We start from the raw sequence: 7,316 nt of genomic DNA, 5'->3' as shown, positions 1-7,316 counted from the left end.
CTTGTGCCCTGAGGAAAGCTCCCCTAAAGATCTGCCAGCTCTGCTCTGCACCATTACCCATGAGGACATTTTCCTGGGGTGTTTTGTTCTCTAATTCCTTGAAAAGCTGGAAGTTAACTTTCCTAAAATCCAGCATCCTAATTTTACTCTTTTCCTGTCTCATATCCCTCCAGAGCATGAACTCAAACATAGCATGGTCACTACAGCCCAGGTAGCCTCAATCCTGATGTCACCAAACAGTTCCTTACTATAAATTGTAATAAGTTCCTTATTTGTCTCCTCTTTTCCATTTTTTAAGTCTCCAATTTTAATCCTCCCTGACTATATAAAAATAATTCTACTAAGTATAATTTTTGTTAAGAAATGACTAATTTTTTACCTCAGATCTTTATTATTTCACTCTAATTTTTTAGACAGGAAAATCTGATTTTCTTACCATTAACACTAGAGAAAATGCCAAAAATGTTTAACACACATATTCCTTCCAAGAATAAAAGTCAAAGCTTTTCAGTCCTTCCCTACCAGTCCTGCTTATATTATGTTGCTTTATCTATTCCTAGTGACATGAGTTGGAGAAATCCAAGGATGTTATGACTACCTGACATGAGGCTATGTTCAGTTTCTCTCTTCTTCAAGTTATTATCCAGAAACTCTTTCATTTCTCCTGCTACACTGAGATAATTGTATTACTCGTCTGTTTTGCAAGACCAAGTTCTTCCTCTGTGATAAAGATTTTAAAAAATAATCTTATTCCTTAGTACAAGCCTATATCTTTTAAAAAAGTATTTTAAATAATTTGAAGAAAATCTGTGGGAAATGGTCTTATTCTCTATGGAGAAGAAAAATCTGGGAGATGGTTTAGTTGAAATTTCCAGTATTATGAAGTAAAAATAAGTGAAAATAAAAAGTAAACTCAAAGGGTGGTATTTTGTTATTTTTACTTAAAGGGGAAAACTAAGAGACTACTTTGAAATATTAGGTAACAATGAGCAAACAGGGACCTAGGCAGCATTACTTTGCTCTCAAAGAAAGAGACATATGGAATAAGTCACTAGTGAAGGTAACTGAAGTACAGTCTCACATAGATAAAGAGATACCTAAATCTGTTTCTGAAATGGAGGATTGAAGAATAGAGTGAAAAAAAGCAAGTAGGGTGGATTATGCTAAACTATGCCAAGACAGGCATGTCAGCACATATGGAGCTTTTCCTCTTTCTTCAACTCTTCTGTGATTTCTTTGTTTTCTTGTATTATCAGCCCATAATAGAAGACCCACACTATCACTTTAACTCTTTCATAAATCCTTTCCCCTGTGCCATTCACTCCCCGGATCCTCAGGGAGTTCTGTCTGGAGCTCTCAGACACTCAGGACCAAGATAGAGATGTGTTAACGTTGTGAACCAAATGATAGATAACTAGGGTGAGAGTCTCCTCAACTAAGTACAGTATAAGCATCTGCTGCTGAACAGATGCTCTCTTTACAGTAACTGGACAGAAAATGTTTATTTTAGCTAGGTATCAGAACTGTTTCAGGAGGCTGATGTAAACTGTGCTCTTGAAGTTTCTCCTCACTGAATAAAAAAATAGAGCATAGGGAGTTTCATGTAGATGTAGAAACCCAAAACTCATCCATGTGAATTAACACCGCCCTTGATGCTATGTCAAGAAGTAGACCTATTTCTGTCTGAACTATCTGAGGTCATCTGTGAAACTCTTACATGGGTTATGGTGCAGAGGCACTAGCACTTGCCTTGAAACCAGTTCCAGAAAGTCAGCGAAAATCTGCTCCTGTTTAAAAGCAAACCTTGATGGCTTTGGTAGATGTCTGTTACATTTTCTTCATGTGATTTTGAGAAAACTCATTTCTCTGAATCTCCATTGGATTGTGCAGATGTAACCTACAATAGAAATGAAAACCATTCATAAGAAATAATGCATGATGTTCAAGTCCTCTGGTGGAATGTATTTCAGTTACTAAAACGTCTCTAGAGACCATTTCCTCCTGCATGTTTTTTTTTTTAACATTCTTCCTTTTCTAACATTCTAAATAAATTCAATAACATAAATTCATGAGATCTTTATGCATTCATACTTTTCTCCCTGTTCTGCTGAAGGCACAGACATTGGAGATGAGATACCAAAACCGATCCTTTCATAAACATGCTTTTGCACACTGGGGAGTGCTATCATTTTCTACTTTAAGGCATCAAACTTTCTGACTCAGTTCAACTTAGGCATTGTAATTTATGACATTCACTTTGACAGGACAATTCAGAGCATGTGTCTCATGATTTTTCCTGAAGCAGTAACACTTTGTATAAAACAGTTACTTATCCAAAAGAGTGTGACTACAGCCAACTGCTTAGGTCACTCAGCTAGAATATAGGACATACGGACATTGCACTGGCAAGTGAGAATGAAAGTGAAAAATAGTTATTCTCACGTAATCTACATCACATTCATTGGTGTTACTGCTGAGGCAGTAGCATTGATAGATAGAACCAACGTTGAATGGAATTCTTTGAGTTGGAGCTTGAACGAAAACCAGAATGCCAAGCAGCCCTGAACCACCAAAGAAAATTTGAAATCATGTATATCCAGTCACTGGATGATTGCACATAGAATCATAGAACTGTTTCAATTGGAAGGTGTCTTTCTTTAAAGGTCATCTAGTCCAACTCCCCTGCAGTGAACAGGGACACCTTCAGCTAGATCATGTTGCTCAAAGCCCTGTCCAGACTGACCTTGGGTGTCTCCAAGCATGGGGCATCCACTTAGCAATCTGTTCCAGTGCCTCACTACCCTTATTATAAAATACTTTTTCCTTATATTTGGTCTAAATCTCCCCTCTTTTAGTTTGAAACCATTTTCCTTTGTCCTGTCACAACAGACCCTACTAGAGAGTCTGTCCTCTTCTTTTGTATAGATCCCCTTTAGATAGTGAAGGTCTGCTATCCGGTCAAAAAGAGAACTGTATCTTAGACTTTTACCAGATCAGTTTTATGTTTGAACTGGCTAGCATATACAAAAAACTTTAGAAAATACAGATAGTGAGTGCTCCCTCAAATCTAGTTCATAATGCTTAGTATCCTCCTATGGGATGTGTTTAAATTCCCAAGCACAAATCAGGTAGATTAGGAAACTGAGCCTTGGTGTTCAAGTGGTAGTCCTATGCACTGGACTGTTGAATTACAAGATCCATACAGAATATGTCCAATCCTTTCTTCTATTCTACATTCAGTCAGAAGTGCTGTAGATAAAATATCAAATTAAAAATCATTCATAATTTTTAGAACAATCTTGTAACACCTGTAATAGAGTAAAAGGTGTTAATGAGGAGTGGATGTTGTGGGTTATGTTGTTAAATGAGCATCATGAGAAATTACATGATGCAATATTTTGTTTACTTAAGGAACATAGCACTTTCCTTCCTCTATTACTATTCACTTAGATAATAATCAGTTTAAGCAAAACTATTTTCTCTCAAAAGTACGATGGGAAATTATCAGCCTATCTTATAATATAATTAAGTAGGCAATATTATAGATTATGTACATTATAGCAGTTATTAAATTCTTATTTATTCTGTTGCACACCTGAGGAACTTTTTTTTCAAAAAGTCATGGTGAATGGATGAGTTTAAACTAGATTTGTTACAATTAAGAGATGTCCAAATATCTTTCACTACTAATACAGCTGAAGAATACATATAGCTTTGCTTCCTTCCGTATAGGCCTCAGTTTATTTTAATGTTAGCCACCATGCTCTTTGACTGCTTGGAGAAACTAATGAAAGGCCTAAAATACTTACGTTCTGTCATTTATCTTATTCTCATACTCTGTGTTATGCAATCAATGTTCTTACTAAGAACTTTGGCTGCATTCCACTCCCAATTCTTTTTTAATAACTTCATCTCTAGAACTACAAAGAAAGATAATCTGTTTCTATCCGAGTGCTGAAATTAATTTTGTAGAACTCCATCTCTGTATGTTACAATGCTGGCTATTGAAGCAATGTTGAAAGCAGACACCATGTGGGGGGAAGGAGGAAGAGGAGCGGGGAAAGGAAGAAAAAAAGACAGAAAACTTTGGCCACGGCTCCCAGAAAACAAGCTGTGTTCTGTGACACTGAAAAAAAAGAGGGAAACTCCTCCCCACCAGAAGTCACACAACAGGAGCAGATACCCTCTCTGAGCTGCTGCCTGTGTAGTTCTTTTCTTGTATCAGAGGAGCAGTGAGGCTGCATACTCTAAAAGATGTCTCTCTTGTGTGGACAAACCAGTGAAAGAGATTTTATTTGCAATATGTCAGAAGGCTTAGATGTCTACCAGGACATTTCAGTGAGATGACAGTCGAACATCAGTACTTTTCAGCCAGTGGAGAGTTCAGAAAAATCTTACATTATTGTTAGATTGAATTACAATAGTGCTTGAAACAGTTTTGCTTATTAAACTGATATTTGAAGGCTGAGGACATAATGTGTCTAAATTTGTGTGCACATTTTTAGGAACACGTATCTTTCTTAGCATCCACAGTGGACCTTCTGAATGCCCTGAATATATAGTAGTGGTGGCTTAGGGGACGTAAATGGAAATTTGACCTGTTGTCATTTCTTTGCTATTAGAAAACCACCTGGAAGTTCCTCTCTTCAAGATTTCTTGTCATTCCAAAAGCAGATAGGCACAACCATTTAATAAAAAGTGATATTGGTTCATCCATGAATTTGAAATCTGAAAGTAAGAGACAGAGATTATTAAAAAACTTAAGATATCAGTCAACATTTACCATAGGGCATGTAAGTGATGCCTCAGTCAACTGAGGGTTAACATTAATTGAGATACTCAAAAGTAATATGGAAGAAAAATTCATTTCATATTATTACCATGAAAAAACACTGATGCTGTGCAGATGGTGCTGAAAACAAAAAGGGGAGAGTTTTTTTTTAATTTTTACCTGCATGATTGGTGCAGCATGCACGGTAGTATGTGTGTGGCTCTCTGTACGCTGCTCTGCTTATTTCTCAACTTGTGTTGACACTACAAGTCTGTGTTTGGAAAAAACTCTTGGTCAAACATCAAACATTTATGAACTCTTGGACACCAGCATACATATGATAAAATTAATTTGGTTTATTAGCTTATTGCTTTGGAATACAGAGGGTTCAGGATGGAGACAAGGGCTTTGCCTTAGTAAATGCTGCAAGGTACAGCATTCTCTAACTCTTCTCCTTTTCATAATTAAAATGGGCAATGGATGCAAATACAAGAAAAAAATAAATAAAATTAAAAAATGATGTCATTATTCACATCAAAGGTTGAAGGTCAGCCAGAACACATTTACTGTCAAAGATCTTGTAGATCACCTCAGAAAATAACACTATCAAATTTTAATACAAAAGCGACCATTTATTTTGAAATAATTAATTCCTAATGAAACTGTGCCAGATACTAACACTGACTGCTGGCGTCTGACTGACACACTCCAGTAGTAATAAATGGAGCACTGTATGTCTAAGCTCCCTAGCTGAGATATGACATTAACTCTTGACCTCCAAATGAAAAGAAAACTTAGTATCTCCTGTTATTATTATAAATGTTGACTTTACTATTCATTATTAAAGAATATATTTTGGTCTCATTCCACACTGCATCATGCTATGTATGGGTCTATAACAGTTTTAGTTTGTACTGCTTCTTTTCACTTTGTCTGCATCTGATAAGCTATAAACCTTGGGGACTGAGCAAAAATATAAATGTAACTGAAGAAACAGGCCTGTGAGATTTTCTGCTTCGTCTCATAACACCATGCTTATGCAACGCTATGGAGTAATACAGACTTTATTGTACAGCATATTAAAATGCAAATACAGTCAAATCCCATTTTTATATTTCACACACATAATATGCACAAGCCCCACATTCAAGTAACCCACTAACTAATATGTCTTATGATCTCTTCTGGCCCATTCTGTTATCGAGATGAGCTATAGTAGTTCCCAGTGATGAAGTTTTAGTCCAAACCACAGAAACTTAGAATTTTAAGATCAAGAGGCCCTTATTTCATTCGCTAACAAATGAGACAAAAGCATGCTTGCTAGAAGTAGCAGTCAGAGGCAAAAATTGCATACTTCTTTCAGCATATCCACTTTGAAATTTGGAACAGAAATTCATTTGCTGATGTTAGGTCAGACCTCATTACCTCATTGCAGAGCATTGTAAGCCATGGTGTGGAGGAAGTGATGTGCTGCTTCTCCCTCTGTAGAGCAAGGTGTTCCTGCTAAAATCACAGCTTTATCACATAAGTGAGCTAAAAAAGTATTCATAGATGATGAGAATCCACTCCAGACTGAGGTACCTACATTCAGGTGTCTGTTAAGTTAAGTTGCTACAAGTTACCTTGTGTCATTAAAACTATGTAATAATACACATAGTCTTCAGCTGTTGCTCAAGATGCACCCTTATGAACCAGATGTCATTACTTCCACCCCAGACAGATGTCTTGGATACCTGCGGCTGTGTCAGATATCACTGCAGGTCTATCTTTAGGAAGGCAAATCCAACCCGAAGTCAGTGGAATCTCTGACTCGTCCAAGCACATGCAAATATGAGCCCGTAAACCAAACCCCCCATGTCTCCTCCCATGTATACTGAATAACTCCTTATGTCCACTGACACAGATGAAGGTAATACTGAAATTCCAAGGCCATCTAAATGTTGATGAGTAAATGAGAGAATTAATGACCCTTGGGGACCATCATTGCAGTCACATGGGAGTATATGCGGAGTTCATGGAGATGTAATTTATACTTTTATATTAAAAAATAAAAACAACAAGAAAACAAAAAAGACACATCATTTTATTCAGTGAACTCATTTTTACCTGTTTTATGATCTTTGTAACTTAAGTAAGCATTTAGAGGTCAATTAATTAACACTACATGAAGTTAAACAGAAAAAAGGAGCATTCACTGCCCAAAACTTTGAACTCTGCTCCTGCATTTAAATGGTGCTGCCTCGTGCACTCCAACTAGCTTTATGCAGTATGAGAAAGATTGATCTGAAAGAGCTTGACATATCCAATATGTAATATGCCTAAATGTGACCTTTTTTATAAAACACGTCAGCTTATTTTCCTTTCTTCTTTGTCCCCTTGTCCATCATGCTCATTTGTAATAGTGCTACATGTGAACCAAACCAGGTGACAATGACATTAGAGCAAAGACATATAAAAATAGAAATATTAACTGAAATAAGGTGGCAATGATCCCAGACAGGTAAATTCTCAGGCTTATATTCAGTTATTATATATCCTTGCTTAA

General features: G+C 36.6%; 1 long non-coding RNA gene across 1 annotated transcript; it reads right to left on the bottom strand.

Moving 5' to 3' along the window:
* Positions 4,095–6,493, bottom strand: LOC110392687. Its single transcript, XR_002434567.1, has 4 exons — positions 6,394–6,493; positions 6,197–6,304; positions 4,952–5,042; positions 4,095–4,728 (listed from the first exon to the last, which is right to left on the bottom strand). It is a non-coding gene; the product is annotated as an uncharacterized LOC110392687 (long non-coding RNA).

The sequence above is a fragment of the Numida meleagris genome, chromosome 1, assembly GCF_002078875.1.
Source record: "Numida meleagris isolate 19003 breed g44 Domestic line chromosome 1, NumMel1.0, whole genome shotgun sequence".
In the NCBI taxonomy this organism is placed as follows: domain Eukaryota; kingdom Metazoa; phylum Chordata; class Aves; order Galliformes; family Numididae; genus Numida; species Numida meleagris.
Note: the sequence above shows the minus strand (reverse complement) of the source record. Positions and strands in the feature narration are given on the sequence as shown.